Source organism: Lissotriton vulgaris, chromosome 1_1 (genome assembly GCF_964263255.1).
Source record: "Lissotriton vulgaris chromosome 1_1, aLisVul1.2, whole genome shotgun sequence".
Classification (NCBI taxonomy): Eukaryota; Metazoa; Chordata; class Amphibia; order Caudata; family Salamandridae; genus Lissotriton; species Lissotriton vulgaris.
In genome coordinates, this window is record NC_141685.1 from 478,314,490 (window position 1) to 478,333,802 (window position 19,313).

The window sequence follows — 19,313 nt, forward strand, 5'->3', positions numbered from 1 at the left end:
TTTGGATTCCCTTGGCAAAGTGGTGGGGAGGGTCATTCTGGAGAGACTGCAACTGTGGAGCGAGGAAAAGGCCATCATCTCGGACCTACAATTCGGCTTTAGAGAAGGCCTTGGGACAGTTGAGCAGGCACTTAATCTCAGCCTCATAATGGCCAAATACATGCACGCAAAGAAATCGACGGTATACATGGTCTACGTAGACCTGTCTGCCGCTTTCGACTGCGTTGCACACTCTAAATTATGGACAGTCCTAAGAGAGATGAATGTGGATCCCTCACTGCTGGACCTTCTTAGAGAGCTGTATTCCGGGGCCTCGGCGAGAGTCCGGTTCGGAAAGAATGGTGAGTTGACGGCATCATTTGGTGTGGAGCGAGGAGTTAGGCAGGGCTGTGTCCTGGCCCCCTTTCTCTTCTCGCTCTACACAAACGGCTTGGAGGAGGCGATGCTGAGGGGGGCCCTGGACCTCCCAAAAATGAAACCGAGACCGATTCCAGCGCTCCTCTACGCGGATGACGCTGTCATCCTGGCCCGAACCCCGCGTGAACTCCAGCACTCACTAACCAGATATACCACCTTCATGACTGCCCTGGATCTAAAAGTAAATGTAAAAAAAACTTTCGTCATGATCACGGGGGGGGGGCGAAGAAAGGCAAAAAAAACATCTTTCTTGATAGCCAACCACTGGAGATCGCCACACAATATCCATACCTCGGGATTTTGATTGACGATAACCTAACATGGAAACCAGCAGTAGAAGCAAGATGTCACATCTTTAAGCGCTCAATAGCAGCCTTGCAGACCTTTTCTCGGAAACTGGGAAGGAGGCGCCCAGTAGAACTGCTAAGAATCTACAATGCCAAGTGTCAGGTGATTGCTCTTTATGGAGCAGGGGTCTGGGGCCACACAGACGTTGGAGCCCTCCAAAAAATCGAAAATCAATTTATAAGATTTCTTCTTGCTACCCCAAAAGGCTCATCAAACTACGCCTCCCACATGGAATCGGGAATTCCTTACCTGCAGGATCTCCTTAAAATCCAGCCATTGCTTTTGTGGAGGCGTATATGGATCTCGGACACTAACACGCTATCACAGCTGATAGTGGCCGACACAATGTCACTTGACCACGCCCTTAGAATAAAATGGCTTCGCTACATTAAAAACTTTTTCACTGACCTTGGCCTCGAAAAATATTACCTCCATCCAGAATCGTTAGTTGCTCTCCCAAAAAAGGAACTCAAGGAACTTGCACTACGGCATCTGGAAACACTAAGACTGTCAAACGAGTCAGCAAAACCTTCAGTGGTTCACGCGAACACAGTCCAGCAAACGTTTGGCATCCAACCGTATCTTACTCTCGATACTAAAACATATGAGAGGATGCTGCTCACCAGGCTCAGACTGAACCTCTTTTATAGACTGGTCGCTTTTCCCCTAAACAAGGCCTGGGACCCAAACCTGCCCCTGTGCCCCTGCGACGCGAAATCAACTCAATCCAATATCCATGTCATCTTCTTCTGTAAATTTTATCATCCCCACAGAAAATATTGGATTCTTCCGCTATGCAGGCGATGGGGCCTCAGACAATGTCGACCGGCCTTCCTAAGACTGCAAACTTTAGAGTCTGAAGAAGTCTGTTACCTGGTCTTAAACTTTTTTAAATGTATTCTGAATCACAGAAAAAATCTCTAGTAAATTGCACTAGGGAAAAGGCAAAAATATAATGATTTAATGATCTGATGATGATCGTCTGAAGCAAAAACTTTTCTTCTTTTTAAACAAATGATACTTGCTCCCTTTTTCCTTATTGCATAAACGCTCCCATGAAATGGCTTTTTTTAACTTATGTATGTATGGTCTTTTTATGCTGATTGTTTCTTTTATGGTTTTCTTCGTGATTAACCGAATAAAGAATTATATTATTATTATTACATCATACATATCATGCAATTCTTCACCAATCTCTCAGCACACTTCATGATACCATCATTCTTCCACACAGGAGACAACAACTTGCAGATACCTTTCGCACTAATATGTGCTAACCTGTGTGCCATCGTCACAACAGCTAGCACATACGCATCTGGCAACATCCATCTCTTATGTTCCGACAAATCAATCCAACAACCATTCGCATCCAACTTTGCCGTACTCTCTTTCCACTTCGTCTTTTCAGTCTCAGTGGCCTCATTCTGTATCGTTTTCACACTCTCGATGGTATCCTCGCACATACTAGTCTCTGTAGGCCACCTAACCGAACTCGTCACATACATCCTAGTGCTAAGGTTCCGGGCAGTCTCCTTAGCAGTCTCATCCGCAAACGCATTACCACGACCAACATCATCCGTCACCTTACGATGCGCACTACATTTAACAATCGCCACCTGCTTAGGTAACGTAAGTGCATCCAAAAGATCATTCACAAGTTGTCCATGCTGAATCTTAGTACCATGGGATGTCATAAAACCTCTCTCTCTCCACAATCGTCCAAAGCTATGGGCGACGCCAAAAGCGTATTGGCTGTCGGTAAACACATTCACCCGTTTCCCTTTCGACAACACACATGCTCTAGTCAAAGCGATCAGCTCTGCAGCTTGGGCAGAGTTCTGATTCAATCTCGCAGCTTCCACAACAGTATTCAAAGTTACCACAGCATACGCAGTCGTCACATCACCATTCGGCAATTTAAAACATGAACCATCCACATACAAGGTCCCATCGGGATCTTCCAAAGGAGTGTTTTTAAGGTCCACGCGACCTTTTGTTTCCTCCTCAGTCCGTAAGTAACAGTCGTGAGGGGTTACTTCATCTGACTCCATGCTAATGTGCAACAAAGTCGCCGGGTTCAGGACATTACAACGTCTTATCTGAATATGACTTGCCAAAAGCGTCAACTCGTACCCAGACAACCTTGCACTCGTCAAGTGCTGAGTTTTCGTACGATTTAAGAGAGTGTCAACTGTGTGCGGAACCATCACCGTAAGCATATTATCCATGACCAATCCTGCAGATTGTCGGATGGACACCGCAGCTGCCGCTGTTGCTCTCAAACAACTCGGCAATGCTCTAGCTACCGGGTCCAAGGTCGAGGAAAAATATGCACATGGACGTTGCTTACCACCAAAAGGTTGCGTCAAAACACTCAACGCACAACCTTCTCTCTCGTGAACGTATAGTGTAAACGGCTTGCTGTAGTCAGGGGTACCTAACACAGGAGCCGAACACAACGCGTCACGTAGTTCAGAAAAACTTTTCTGACATTCTTCCGTCCATGGTAAAGGAGTTGGAACATCCTTGCACGTAAGAGCCACCAATGGTTTTGCTAGCAATAAAAAAATTTGAATCCATTGCCTGCAGTATGACGTGATACCTAAAAAGGCACGCACATCTCTCTGAGTTGTTGGCACAGTCATTCGGGCAATCGCTGCAATTCTCTCTGGGGTCAACCTTCTTCCCTCCTTTGACAATAAGTGACCTAGATAGGTTACTTCTTGACAACAATATTGAAGTTTAGAAGGAGACACCTTGTGATGTAAATCACAGAGATGCTGCAACAACGATACCGTAGCAATCTTGCAGATGTCCTGAGTATCTGCAGCCACCAATAAGTCATCAACATATTGGATCAAGGCTGCACCAGCCGGCAACACAAACGCATCCAGTTAGCCCTTCAAGGCTTGACTGTATATCGATGGACTCTCACTGTAGCCCTGAGGAGCACGTTTAAACCGGAAGCTGCGGCCACCAAGAGAGAAACCGAAAAGATCTCTACTCTCTTCAGCAATCGGAATGCTGAAGAACGCATTCTTCAGATCGATCACTGAAAACCAAGATGCAGAGGCTGGAATCAGAGTCAGTAGCGCCGTGATGTCAGGCACAACAGGGAACTGAGGAATCACAATTTTATTTACCTCCCGTAAATCGATAACAAAACGATAAACAGGTGGTTTCGAATGATCAGTACGTTTCAGAATGGGCAACACAGGACTGTTGCACACGTTTCCCTGAGTCTCCTCAATAACATCTTTCTCGATCAGGTCATAGATAATAGCTAACAATGCTCGTTCACCATCAAGGGAGATACGATACTGGGGAATACGTGGCAATCGCACATTAGATTTCAAGTGAACAACATAAGGGGAGATGTCAAGCAGGCCCACGTCATTGGGACCTGTTGCCCACAAAGATGCAGGAAGAGAACTCAATTCCGGTGGAAGCTTATCGAGAGACAAATACATTGGAGAGATAACTCCCTCACCCAAAGTAAGCTTCACTCCCGCAGGAGAGCAATACAAAGTCGCATACAGACGTTTTAGCAAATCCAGGCTCAAGAGATTTTCACCACAACCAGTGGACAAAATCAACGGAGCTTTCAGCTCACGAGGCCCAATTGTAAGAGGCAAAGGGCACAAAACCGGATTGCTAACAGGGGCGCCAGAGAATCCAACGGAAACATTTGTTAAGCCAGACAAAGGTGCGCCAGGGAGTTTCGAATGCATTATGGAACTTTTCGCTGCACCAGTGTCCAACAGAAAAGGCTCAACGACGCCCGAGGTGGCAACTGTGACGTAAGGCCCTCTCTGATCAACCGGAACTGATACTACTCCCTCTCCTTGTCTATGGCTGTCCTAGTAATTACCGTTGTCAGCATCCTGATCGATGTAATAATCATCTACATTGTATTGAGCAGATCGCCCTTGCGACGATCCGCGCTGATCAAAACAATTATTGGAATCAGAAGTATTAGTGGAACGATCGTTCTGAGCACCACGACCTCTACCACGTGATGTCTGTTGAGAACCACCACAACCTCCTCTAGACGAATTACCACTATTACGCTCATTTAGAACTGGGCAATCGAATTTTAAATGTCCCTCGTTCCTACAATAGGCGCACTGATTGTACCCTAACGAAGATCTCTGCGAAGAGGAATCATTTCGTAATTGTGACCTATTAGACTGAGACTGCGATCGATTACGCTGTTGCGAGTCATTCTGATTCGAACGCGGAGGATACGCCTGTTGCAACAACACTTTAGTTTTGAGCTCTTTCGTTTTCTTGTCAGCACGATCGTTCTCCTCTTTCTCCCTATTCTCATAGTATTGGGCCGTAGCCAATATTTGAGCAGAAGTAGAAACAGCCCACTCACTTTCTGAATTACGCAATTTGTTGCTTAAGTCAGGCAGTAAATTGGAAACAAACTTATCCACAAACAATCGCTGACCTCCTTCAGTACCCATGTCTTGACCACTATGGTCAATGAAAGCCTCCTCAAATCTTGTAAAGAAATCAGAGACGCTCTCATCCTTCTTTTGTTTGCACGCGGACAACTTGTCCCAATTTACCTTCATAGCTGGCATAAGCGTTTTCATCAGGGTAATTATTCTCTGAGGGAGATCGGCAATGAACTGTTCAGGTTTAGCCCCACCAACTTGCAAGGCGTCTGCCGCTACAAGAGCAGCCCAATCACCACCTAATTCTACCGCATGGTTTTCTTGACGGATCTTTGCCCAAACCGGTTGCGGAACTACGTTACCGAACAACATATCGATGTCGGCAAGATTCATTATCGTAGCATCCACTAACTGAGATAATTCTTTATAATACCCTGCAGGATTTTTGCGAGGGTCAGGCAAAGATTGCTTCACTTGCAGAACTTCCGATCGTTTCCACGGGAGATGAATCCACACCCTCCAGAAGTGCGGCAAGACTGCAGGATTTTGAGTAGCATCACCTGGCATCCACACCGGTGGAACTTCACGCATGGGATACTGGCCAGGTGCTGCAAGCGGTCCCTCAATGTCCTCCACAAACAATGCTCGAGGCATCGTAGAAGGACGAAAAGACAATAATTACTCAACAGCGCGTCGAACATTAGAGTCTACTATCATTCCGCTCGAAAACTGGAGCTGCAGATTAGTCAAAGCAGTCAATACATCGTCAGATGCATCAGCCGATATTTGGTCACGTAAAACCTTACACATTTCTTCGAAAACATATCTTTGTGTCGGTATATTGAATTGACAAAACGCATCAAGCACCGCACGTGGAGGGTTTCTAAGGGGGTATTTCATCCAAGTCATCGCCATATTATACAGTGCAGCACGTTCCCGATTACCGGGAAGCTGACTTCGTCTTTGAGGACCATCCGAACCAGCGGACTCAAGAATAGGTCCAAGAGAATTAAAGAAGTTAGCAGCTACAGAGGGGGTACGACGTCGAACAGACGGAGACAAAGAGTAACCCAACGGGGTAACAAGAGAAGTACCAAAAGCAGAAGAGACAGGAGAAGTAACCAGAACAGCAGGAGCAGCGGGAACAGCGGGAGCGGGAGTATGGGGAAGTACAAGTGGAGGAGCAGTAGGAACTGAAGTAGGCAAGGGAGCAGGAACAGTCGGAAGAACGGGTACAGGTTGGGGAACAGGTTGGGGAACAGGTACAGGAGCGGGTACAGGGGGAACCACAGGAACTGCGGTACCCTGTGCGTACGGAGGTGGCGATTTCAAAAGATAGGACAGTACTGGGTCCTCAACGAATTCCTCTTTCTTATCCGACTCCGTTGGCAAAGCGGGGTAACATTTATCTATAGACATACGCTGAAGCCTATCGAAAACTTCCTTTTCCTTTTCCTCCTTATCTCGCTGAAACTGTTCTGCTTTCTTCACTATGGCAGCAACTCCATCTCTCTGATTGCGTTTTGTCTGTCTGATTTCTTTCTGTTTGGCTTCTTTGCGCCACAACCGAAAAGCATCAAACATGGCCGGCCTTGATTTTTTCTTAAACAATTTAGCCTCGAGGTTATCTAAAATCGGGGTCTCGAAACTACCATGAGGTGGCCAACTAAGGACACCGTCTTTTTTGGTATAGCGAATCCAATATTCATTAAAGGTAATCGGACCGCACCCATGCTTGCTATATAACTCATAAGTTGGAGTTCCAACCGGAGGTATCGGACACGAGTCCTCCAGTCGGGAATCCGCACCACACCGACCAAAACAACTGAACAAAGTACTACGGCCAGGCATCTTGCACACTAGCCGAGTTTCACAAACTTCAAGGGTTACGGGATTTACCAAGTCCCTGCAAAGAGTTTTTGGCGACTGCAGACGTCAAATATCACAACAAAGAACCAAGTACTAAGAACCACAAATGCAATGGAACCATGCAACAACTAAGCACCCACAACTAAGGACTCTGGGAGCGACCCACAAATACTTAACTCAAAGATCGATGGCGTCACCAGGAAGGCCCGTCAATCGTCTCGCTATACCAAGGTCTACGCCAAGCGCCAAAACAGGTCTACAGTCAGGGCAGCAGTCCGTCGCAGCCGTCAGGAGGCGGGAATCTTCGCGGGAAAAGTCGTCGGGCCACTTGTTTCGACAACAGGATCGATGAAGCGGGGTGCACCTTCCCTCGGAGATTTCACACGAAGTTCCTCACGATCGTCGGGCTTGGACCGGTACCACTGATGCAGCCCCACATGGGCGCCAACTGAAGGACTGGGTTTTTCTAAGACCCAGCGGTGCCAGGGGACAACACCTGAAACCTTCGTGGGTAACCTGTTCCGGCGTACAAATGACAGAGACACGGGACACTTCCTTCGGCGTCAAAGATTCGAGGTTTATTACTGCAGGGAACACAGAAGTCACGAGAAGTACATAACGTAGGTTCGCGGAGCCTGATTCAAATTGCTACTGTGGGTCGCTCCTTTTATACACATTTCTCTCATAGGTTAACATGATACACAAAGGTTTACAACTTGGTTCCCATCATAAACACCAAAAGAGGTTGCTTTCATGTATTCAGGGCCCGGAACATAAGTACGGAAACATTTGGTGGTTCCCAACTGTAAAAACCCATCTTCCCACCATTAGTACATTCCAATCAGCAGATCGAAAGAAGGAACAGAAACAGGTGCAGAGGAAGGCAGAAACAGTGGGGAGATCGGAAAGGGTGTAAAAGGGGTGGTATCGGGAAACACGAGCTGCAAGCATCAAAGGGACGTGCCTAATGAGATGCACGGCTAAGACAATAGACAGGCACGGCAAGATGAGCCTCGAGCGGGGCCATCTGCCTTACAGTATCATCCCCCTCATCATAAAGACACTTTCAAAGGAAACGTGTCTTCCGCAAGAGTCTTGGGAATCCCAGGGTCGCGAAGCGGACAGCATCCGTTCGCTGGCTACTTGAGGGCAAGAGACAAAATGGATGCCGCATCTAAGATGGAACCCGTGGGTACAGATATAGAAACCCACGAAACAAACGAACGGTTTAGGTTAGCACAGCGAAACTGCGTACACCCACTAAACTCGTCATTTGCGGTTCATAGATACCAGACTCGACCATATTCGTGCGAGTCGAAAACACCACTTACGATCGTCACGGAACCTCAGTACTACCGTACTTCAAGAATTGCCTATAAAGAACGTTAACCTTATCCTTGTGTGGTGTCCATCTGTGGGGGGGGGAAGTTACTTGTCTGTACGATCGCTGGAGACGGCCCTCACCGGAGGCCTCTCCCCTTGTCCTCGGCCGACCCTCCCGGTCCCCGTCTAACAGGGGCAAAGGTAAACAATGATGGATTTAAGGTCGAAAATTTCAATTATGGTTTCGATTCTAATAGGTAATACTGCTAGAGAGGGATTCCTTACCTTAGAAGAGAATGCTCCCGTTTAAGGTTTTGCTGGCGAAGGATGTAGGGTAAATGAAAACAAGCTCTCCTGATTTACTTTTTTTAAAAAGAAGAGTTGCTGTGAATATAAAACAAAGGCCCATGTCAGACAAGTCTTGTACCGATACGGCTTGTCGAAAAAGTAATAAACTGTTCACTAGACCAAAGAACATACCTTAATTGTAAGACAAATATGCTTCACGTCCAGTATTCCGAACCGGCAAAAATGATAAGTTGGCTCTGGTACACGTTGTCCGTTACTGTGAGGTAAAGGACAAACAAAATAGTATAAACAATCCTGATAATAAGGCTGTGATGGGCCAGCAATGCTATACATATAAGCCGAGACGGTGCTGCTTAATTAGTCGGGACATACCTCCAGGCATATACATTTCTTTTGGGGGATATTTTCCTGCTGATTCCTGTGTTGCTGGCTAGCGAGGATAAACGCGCCAGACCTAGAACGATATGGAAGGATTGTATAAGCAATACAGTTCACTAAATTTGGGGCATATAACAAATGGCGCGAGGAGGCAAATACACATACCTGCTAATGAGAAATGGGTCAGCGTGTGGAGGCTTGCTAGTTCGGTAATCGTATCCGGGTCACGATCGACAACGGAGTATGCAGGAAACACCAGCGTGAGCGTGGGCCCGCCTTTAAATAGGTGTATCCTAGTCAATCAATGTCCTATGTTTCCGGTTAAAGAATCGCAGAGCTAAAAATAGGACTCCCTTTTGCAGCTAATCTGCGCTGGTTTACGCTGTAAAGTAGTCAAGTAAATAAATATTGGAACTATACCTGGATAACGAGGCAATCTATTTAATTCAGTGTTCCAAAAATATTCAAAAAATTAAAACAGAAAATATTTATTGAAATGCTTACTCGAACAAGTCGCTGAATAAAATATTTTGTAGTTACGACATAACACGATAAACGATCGCAATAAGGGAGTGTGTGCATTTGACACACTTTTAACTTAAAACAGTAGTAGTATTATGTCACAATGTTATAATAAGGGCAGACTATCTTGTGATATTCATCTATCGTACCAATTAGGTACAAAGTCACAGATGGGTGTTCAAGATCGTGTAACTAATGAAATTAAACTCCTACCAAGGCATGGTGTGCAGGCAGGTATCCCATGGTGACTCCATTTAAATATTGGTGTTTTCCCAGGGGATTTCACTGTTCAGGCCTGAGCGGAAGGTGTCCAAGGAAAATATCCAGAACACCTCCCGTTTTTTGAGGATCCTTTCTCCACCTTTGCTACCTGGTACATTGACCTTTTCTAGAATGCGCCACTTAAAGTCATCAGGGCCGTGTCCGAGTTCCATGAAATGTTTCACCATTGGTGCTGAAATTTTGCCAGTTCTAATTGCAGAGCGGTGCTCTGTTAGACGAACCTGAATGGGTCGTGTAGTCTCTCCCACATAGCCCAGGGAACAGGGGCATAAGAGGAAGTAAACTACATTGGCAGTTTTACAATTCCACATATTTTTAGCCATAGCCGTGTAGCCATTAATAAGGGTGAGCGGAAAATCCATTCCGCTCGCGGATTTCGCGGATTTTCGGTAAATCCGCGATCCGCTAACTCCCGCCAATTTACTGAAAATCCCCGAGATCCGCGAGCGGCGGATTTGGGGGGCAAAAGTTCAAGCCTGTTGAACTTTTAACTATTTTAGGATGGCGCCGGCAAGTTGCCAGCGCCATCCTAAAATAGTTACTAAGTTAGCTTCAACAGGAAGCACTAATAGATAAAATAAAGCAGGTGCTCGAGCTTGGGCTTTTTTGTGGACTATCAGGCTCTTGGTGAGATAAACAATATCATCACACACCTAATTTCCAAAGTAGATGAGTTGGTGGTCGGGCTAAGTGCTGCCAGCTACTTGAGTGCATTTGCTCTGACCAGTGGCTACTAGAAGATCACAGTAGCCCCTACTGCCAAGAGTACATTATCTACGCAGAGGGTTTTTACTACTTTAGGGTTATGACATTTGGGCTTAAGAAAGCTCCTGCTACTTTTTAGCACCAAGTGCACTATGTTCTCCAAGACCTTTCTGAATGGCCTACCTTGATCACCTTGCCATTGTCAGCAAATTGCAGTGGAACTACTAGAGGTACTTAGAGCAGGTGTGAGCGGAATTCACAGAGCGAAACTGACCATTAAAGGAAACAAGTGCCAGGTGGCACAGTCCTCTGTAGTCAACCTTGGGTATCAGGTGGGCAATGTGATGCCAAGATTAAATCTTTTAAATCTATTAAACCCCTTTTGTTTCGCTTTTTTCGCCCTAAGTTGGCAGGGTATGCTCAGACGTGAGTCCCTTGCTCACTTGGCCACTGGATTCAAGATAGCCTGGCTGATGAGGATTATGAATCCGAAACCGGTCCCAGGATGCTTGTTTCCGGTCCAAGGAAGACATGGCATGGCAGTTTGGGTTGGACTGTTCCCATGAGGCACAGGGTCAGACTGATTTGCATATGACCATGTCTGAACTGGGGTGGCTGAGTGAGCTAAAGAATGGTGATGGATTAAACCCAGATCAGTTGACTGGGGGTGAGTGTTTAATTTGCTCAAACGCTCCGTCCATCATCCCCTTTTGTTTCGCTTTGTTCGCCCTATGTTTGCAGAGTATGCTCAGACATGAGTCCCTTACTCACTTGGCCACTGGATTCAAGATAGCCTGGCTGATGAGGATTATTAATCCCAAACCGGTCCCAGGATGCTTGTTTCTGGTCCAGGGAAGACATGGCTTGGCAGTTTGGGCTGGACTGTTCCCATGAGGCACAGGGTCAGACTGATTTGCATATGGCCACGTCTGAACTGGGGTGGTTGACTGAGCTAAAGCATGGTGATGGATTAAACCCAGATCAGTTGACTGGGGGTGAGTGTTTGATTGGCTCAAACGCTCCGTCCATCATCCCCTTTTGTTTCACCCTTCGTACAATGCCACGAAGGGCTGCTTAGTTGATGAAAGCCTGTTGAGGTTGAAACATGTTGACCAGTTAACATCTTCAACTGATAGTAAATATTTTCCATACTATCATCACTCTGCTTTTAATCATGCCGCTATGATGGTCACCCTCAATAAAGTTGTTCTTTGTCATCATAACAGGCATTTTTAACCTCTACACTTTCTGAGCACGGCAACCTTTTACTTTCTTCCCTCAGCCCTTCAACCGTTCCTGTCGGCTGACCGTCTCACTGGTGGGTCCTTGTACTAGTATCCTTTGAGAACACTCCAAGAAAGGATCTAGTGGATACCAGTTTACATCTTTAAAACCCAGATGATGAGGTTCTGCCTGTGGGTGGGCTGATGGGTACACTTATTTGTGCTTTCTCCTTCTCCTTTGGGATGTTTCTTTTACCTCCTGATGTTACACTACTTTTGAGTGTCTAGTTTCTTCCACAGTACCTTTCGAGACTCTGTGCACCCCCTTTAGTGTTTGTTGACTGTTTAGTTGGGGGACAGGGTGCAAGTTGGTCTATAAATTGAGTTTCCCCTTAGACTCCCTTCCTTTGTATTTGTTGTTTACAGAAGAGAGCTTGCCAGTGAAGGGCAACGTTTTTGGAATGACGGATCAAGTTCAGGAGTGCAGTAAGGCAGAGGTTGCAAAAATCTTGGAATTAGAGAGTCATTTAGAATGCTCATTCCAGTTATATTGGTGCCCAAGTAAAGACCTACAGATTTGGGCTTTTTTGTGGACTATCAGGCTCTTGGTGAGATAAACAATATCATCACACACCTAATTTCCAAAGTAGATGAGTTGGTGGTCGGGCTCAGTGCTGCCAGCTACTTGAGTGCATTTGCTCTGACCAGTGGCTACTAGAAGATCACAGTAGCACCTACTGCCAAGAGTACATTATCTACGCAGAGGGTTTTTACCACTTTAGGGTTATGACATTTGGGCTTAAGAAAGCTCCTGCTACTTTTTAGCACCAAGTGCACTATGTTCTCTCAGACCTTTCTGAATGGCCTACCTTGATCACCTTGCCATTGTCAGCAAATTGCAGTGGAACTACTAGAGGTACCTAGAGAAGGTGTGAGCGGAATTCACAGAGCGAAACTGACCATTAAAGGAAACAAGTGCCAGGTGGCACAGTCCTCTGTAGTCAACCTTGGGTATCAGGTGGGCAATGTGATGCCAAGATTAAATCTGTGATGGAGTGGGGATTTTCTACCACCTAGACTCAAGTGAGAGAATTTTGAGGACTAACTGGCTAATACAGGAAGATATTTAAGGGCAAGGTGGCATCACTATGTAATACATCAGTGTTGAAAGCACCCAGCTGTGGTCAACACTTTATTGTGAATATCATATCCTCAAAGAGAGGAGTTGGAGTGGTCTTGGCTCTAACAGTTGACAAGGGTAAAAAGCGTCCAGTGTTATTGATCAGCCACTGATTGCTTACTAGACAATAGAACTTAAAGCAGCAATTAACAAAGAGTGTTTAGCAACAGAGAAGGCTTAGAGAAGGTTCCAGTTTTACCTGTTTAGTACCAAGTTTGTGGTCCAGACAGATTACAACCTATTTAAGCAGTTCCTGACAATGAAGAGGGAAAATCCCAAGTTATTGAGATGGTCTGTCCAATTTAAAGGTCAAGATTTCACATCAGAACACAAAGCTTGAAGGAATTGTGAGAACGCATATGAAATTTGCCACAATTTTTGCTGATCCAGAAATCAGGCTTCTACAACAATCGAGCAGGGTTCTAGGTATACTGATCTGGGAGAGGCATCTGTTAGGATGGAAATGTCCCTTGCATGTCATACGGGTGTGTTCTGCTGAGAGTGGGCAACTAAAACCCTGACTTTTTATTTGGCTGAGGCGTCATGCAAATTTAGCTTGAGTGCAGAGCTTGAGTGCAGAGGCCAAGACATGCCCCTGACAATATAAAGTCCAAAACCTAGCCTGTGACCTGCACTTAGTGTGTCCAGAAGATTATGGACTGCTATCCATGGCATGGGTGCATCACATAAAGCCGAGGTGGCAGTGTACCATGTTTTATAATTATAGCACCACTAGATGTTATTCACTGTTTCAGAAAGAGCACAGTCAACTGACCCCTCTCCTGTATGTTTCTGTTGTTATGTAAGGCTCACAAGCTGGTACTGCCATCTTATATGCCTGCAAGTGTGACTGCACAGGGAATGCTTTTAACTTGAATATTACAACTTTTTTGTTTGTGTCAGTCTATATACTAAAGACAGTGGGCTCTTCTTGGACATGGCCTTCTTCGGGGCATTTCCCTAAAACGTTTTGCGTTTTGTCTTCTTGTTTTTCGGGTGACTCTCTTTTCATGACCCTAGGACTCTGGGCACTTCCCCCCAGTACTGCAGCAGGAAAGCATGTGCACCCTTCCCCTTTTGTTTCGCTTTGTTCGCCCTAAGTTGGCAGGGTATGCTCAGACGTGAGTCCCTTGCTCACTTGGCCACTGGATTCAAGATAGCCTGGCTGATGAGGATTATGAATCCGAAACCGGTACCAGGATGCTTGTTTCCGGTCCAAGGAAGACATGGCATGGCAGTTTGGGTTGGACTGTTCCCATGAGGCACAGGGTCAGACTGATTTGCATATGACCATGTCTGAACTGGGGTGGCTGAGTGAGCTAAAGAATGGTGATGGATTAAACCCAGATCAGTTGACTGGGGGTGAGTGTTTGATTTGCTCAAATGCTCCGTCCATCATCCCCTTTTGTTTCGCTTTGTTCGCCCTACGTTGGCAGGGTATGCTCAGACGTGAGTCCCTTACTCACTTGGCCACTGGATTCAAGATAGCCTGGCTGATGAGGATTATTAATCCCAAACCGGTCCCAGGATGCTTGTTTCCGGTCCAGGGAAGACATGGCTTGGCAGTTTGGGCTGGACTGTTCCCATGAGGCACAGGGTCAGACTGATTTGCATATGGCTGAGTGAGCTAAAGCATGGTGGTGGATTAAACCCAGATCAGTTGACTGGGGGTGAGTGTTTGATTGGCTCAAACGCTCCGTCCGTCATCCCCTTTTGTTTCACCCTTCGTACAATGCCACGAAGGGGTGCTTAGTTGATTGGTTTAGGTGTTGTACCTGTTAGTGCCCTGTAAAAAGGAACACCACATACCCAGGGCAGGTACTGCACTGACAGTAGTGGGACGCAGCACTGATTGTGCCACACAGTGGAATAGCCTGTCAAATATGTATCATGCTCAGGTTGGCTTTTCTCATTCATTACCTTTCACTACCACCAGAGCGGCCCTAGGGTAAGACCTGAGGGATGAAGCTGAGGCTAGGAGAGTGGCCAGGTAGGTACACCTGCATGCTCGCTGCACGAGTAGGGAAGAACCCCCATGTGGGATTTCCCTACATAGGGGGTGACCCTCCCCATGGGACACCTCCTGGGTTTTGCTGATTCTCTTGTTGTAGCCATAGGTCAGTGGGCAATTTCCCATTGGGTTTAGCAGTGCGAAGGTGCATGCACCATTCCTACCCATGTTAGGAAGTAGTGCTTATCTGATGTTGGTGAAACAGGTCACCAAGCTGCCATTGAAGGCCGGTGTGCGTGTTGGCACCAATGATGTGCCTAAACATGTACTGTGTAGGTATCAACCCAGGGGGTGATAAACAGGACTTGCCCACATAATAGTGATAGGACACAACAACCCACTTCCATAGCAAAGACAGTTTTTTTATTAAACAAAATTCGTAAAAAAAACACGATAGCGATAATTTTTTTTAAAAAGGCATGTGAGAACATGCGATTCATATGAGCAGTTAAATGAAATACAATGCAAAAAAATAATACACAACAATCAAATTTCATAAAAACATAGTATTAATTCCTGAGTCAAATGTAAATAGATATGTTGTCGACGCGCGTTTCGGCGACCAGCGCCTTCTTCAAGACAAACAAACTCTCAGGTTCCTAGATATAAAAACATAATTACTAATCCAGAAGTACATTCATTTATCTCATATTGTCAATCAATATAATGATCAAAACAAACACCATAATGTAACATCTTATATTAACTGTCAAAACAATACAATACAAACAAAAGTGGGTGAAAGGTTTGTGCAGCCCTAAGTAATAGGCAAGTGGCACCCAAGATGGGAGAAGAGTAATAAATGCAGACTCCGGTGCTCATTTGAAGGGAATATCATAAAGTATAAATGCCAAAATAAGATATCAATACTGGGCTGAAAACGATCATTTGATAGTAGTCAGGTCAAAAAAGGATACAAGTAAGTTTGTTAAAGGTAAAGAGAGTACAGGGAGAGTGCAACAGTCACTATTCACTTGTCTCTCAATGTTTTCTTTTGGTCCTGATGAAAGCCTGTTGAGGCTGAAACATGTTGACCAGTTAACATCTTCAACTGATAGTAAATTTTTTCCATACTATCATCACTCTGCTTTTAATCATGCCGCTATGATGGTGACCCTCAATAAAGTTGATCTTTGTCATCATAACAGGCATTTTCAACCTCTACACTTTCTGAGCACTGCAACCTTTTACTTTCTTCCCTCAGCTCTTCAACACTTCCTGTTGGCTGCCCATCTCACTGGTGGATCCTTGTACTAGTATCCTTTGAGAACACTCCAAGAAAGGATCTAGTGGATACCAGTTTACATCTTTAAAACCCAGATGATGAGGTTCCGCCTGCGGGTGGGCTGATGGGTACACTTATTTGTGCTTTCTCCTTCTCCTTTGGGATGTTTCTTTTACCTCCTGATGTTACACTACTTTTGAGTGTCTAGTTTCTTCCACAGTACCTTTCGAGACTCTGTGCACCCCCTTTAGTGTTTGTTGTTAAGCTCTCTTCTGTGTCTATGACATGTACACAGACAGATGCCAAAGCCAGAGGCAACAAAAGGAGACGGGGAAACCATCCCTGCACCACTCCACACTATCTTTGGTGCCCTGGCATTAGTTCAGGAGCAAGTGGTACCAAATTTACAGAAGCTTCCTTAACATTACTGATTCAGGAGATCAATAAGTGGTTCTTTCTCTTCCATAGTCTCCTTTGACATTGTCTTGATACTCACTGTAAAACCTCTCCAGAGAAATGACTTAAGTTGGTTTCAATGGAACATTCTCTATTGCTCTGGTGGGACTTGTGAACACCAAGTAGTTTTACTCAAAAAACTTCTGCACTAGTGGCAGGAGCTTTCTTAAGCCCAAATGTCTTAACCCTAAAGTGGTAAAAACCTTCAGGCATAGATAATGTACTCTTGGCAGTAGGTGCTACTGCGATATTCTAGCAGCCACTGGTCAGAGCAAATGCACTCAAGTAGCGAGCAGCACTGAGCCAGTCCACCAACTCATCTTCTTTAGAAATTAGGTGTGTGATGATATTGTGTATCTCGCCATAGGCCTGGTAGTCCACCAAAAAGCCCAAGTCTATAGGTCTTTACTTGGGCACCAATATAACTGGACTAAGGACTCTAAATGACTCCCTAATTCCAAGATATTGGCAACCTCTGCCTTGCTGCACTCCTGAACTTGATCCGTCATTCCAAAAACTTTGCCCTTCACTGGCAAGCTCTCTTCTGTGTCTATGACATGTACACAGACAGTTGCCAAAGCCAGAGGCAACAAAAGGAGACGGGAAAACCATTCCTGCGCCACTCCACTATATTTGGTGCCTTGGCATTAGTTCAGGAGAAAGTGGTACCAAATTTACAGAAGCTTCCTTAACATTACTGATTCAGGAGGTCAATAAGTGGTTCTTTGTCTTCCATAATCTCCTTTGACATTGTCTTGATACTCACTGGAAAACCTCTTCAGAGATATGACTTAAGTTGGTTTCAATGGAACATTCGCTATTGCTCAGTCAGTCAGTCAAAATACTTTATTTCGATAAATCAATATCATAAAAAGAGACAATAGCACTATACAGAATACAATCTAAAAAACATCATTTGTACAGAATAAAATCACAATTAATTAATTTACACAGTCAGAAATTTTTAATAAGGCTATTAAAATTATTGAACTAGACCGTTTAAAATACATTTGAAAAAGACAGATCAATTAAATAGGAATACCAGGTATCATTATTTATAAAAAGGAAGACACATATATCAATTTCATTAAATTTCATTCCTTAAAAAATTCCCATATTGTAAACATTGTACATAGCTTTTCTCCATTTTAAAATAGCATTTTAAGGGTTATTGGTCGTCTTCCCATTCTCAATTCTAACAGCTCCCACTAGGAAGTTGGCAACATGAAACATGATCCTAGGGGTCTGCAATAACCGTAAAAACAGGAGTGCTGGCTTTACTTGAATGAACCCTGCCTCCTTTAGAATAGGAATCAAAAATTTTGCCCTTGTCCACAGAACATATAAAGTGCATTGTATTCTGGGTCGAAAAGTTGTCACAAGAGCACAGCATTGCATTTTCAGGGGTACTCCAAGTTGGAAAATGACCAAGGTTCAGGTGAATCAAATTGAACAGAAATCGGGTCAAAATGAACCGGTGATATGGTTTATTTACAGTAGTTAGATACAATTCGGGGCCTACTTGAGTACTCATAATGATGTTAGCCCTCACCGTGGTTTTTTTTTAATTCCATTTGTTCCCTCTCCAGGCTTAACATTTCTCCCATTGTGCCCTTAATCAAGGCAATGTCCTTTGTTGTTATGGACTCCAGGGAGGAAAAAAGCTCAGGTCTCCCTAGCTTAACAAAACTGTCTTTAATGTATGCTAGCCACAAAATTTTATTGGCTTTGTCCAGCTGTAAGCAGTCTTTTAGAATGATATGATTGAGAGGAATTCCTGGTTCAACCAGATCTTCAGCCATGCTAGAAGGGGGGCCATTTTTATCAGATCTGCTATAAATCCCACTCCTAATTCAGTATGTATTAAATATGATGGAGTAGACTGTGGCACAGAGAGGACAGCTCTAAAAAATGTGTTCTCAGTAGCCTGTATACTGTCTGAAGAACAGTATCCCAAAATTGCACTACCATATGTAGCCACCGCAAGGCATTTAGCTTTGTAGATTTTCATTAAAGATGCTATTGGCCTTGCCCCCAATTTTTTCGAAAAACCCTGCAGGGTGGAAAATGTTCTTGCAAGGGAGATGTTTCTATTTTTTAACTGAGGACCCCAGTTCCCTTTCTCATCGAAAGTGATCCCCAAGTATGGGAACGTTGCTACTCCACAAAGTTCTTCTTTGCCACATGTAAAAGTTTTTAGGTTCCTATTTTTGCTATTCCTACCCATTATCATGATTTGAGACTTTTTAACATTTATCTTAAGGTCCAGAGAACCCATAAAGTCTTCAAATACGTCCAAGAGGCGTTGTAAACCAACACCGGTCTGTGAAAGCAAGACGGCATCATCCGCGTTTAGAAGAACTGGGATTCCAAGCTCTCCTATACGCGGGATGTCAAGGGATGCTTCTTTTAACGCTGGATCCAGTGCATTTATATAAATGGTAAATAGGAGGGGTGCCAGAATGCACCCCTGCCTAACCCCCCTTTCGGAATTAAAATGACTGGTACAACGACCCTCCGATGTAACCCTAACGGAGGCTAGAAGGTCAGAATGCAAATCCGCTAGGAGATTTACTAACGCCCTGTCCAGACCTAAATCAATCAAAATTTGCCACAGTTTCGATCGATTTACAAGGTCAAAAGCTGACGAGAGGTCCAT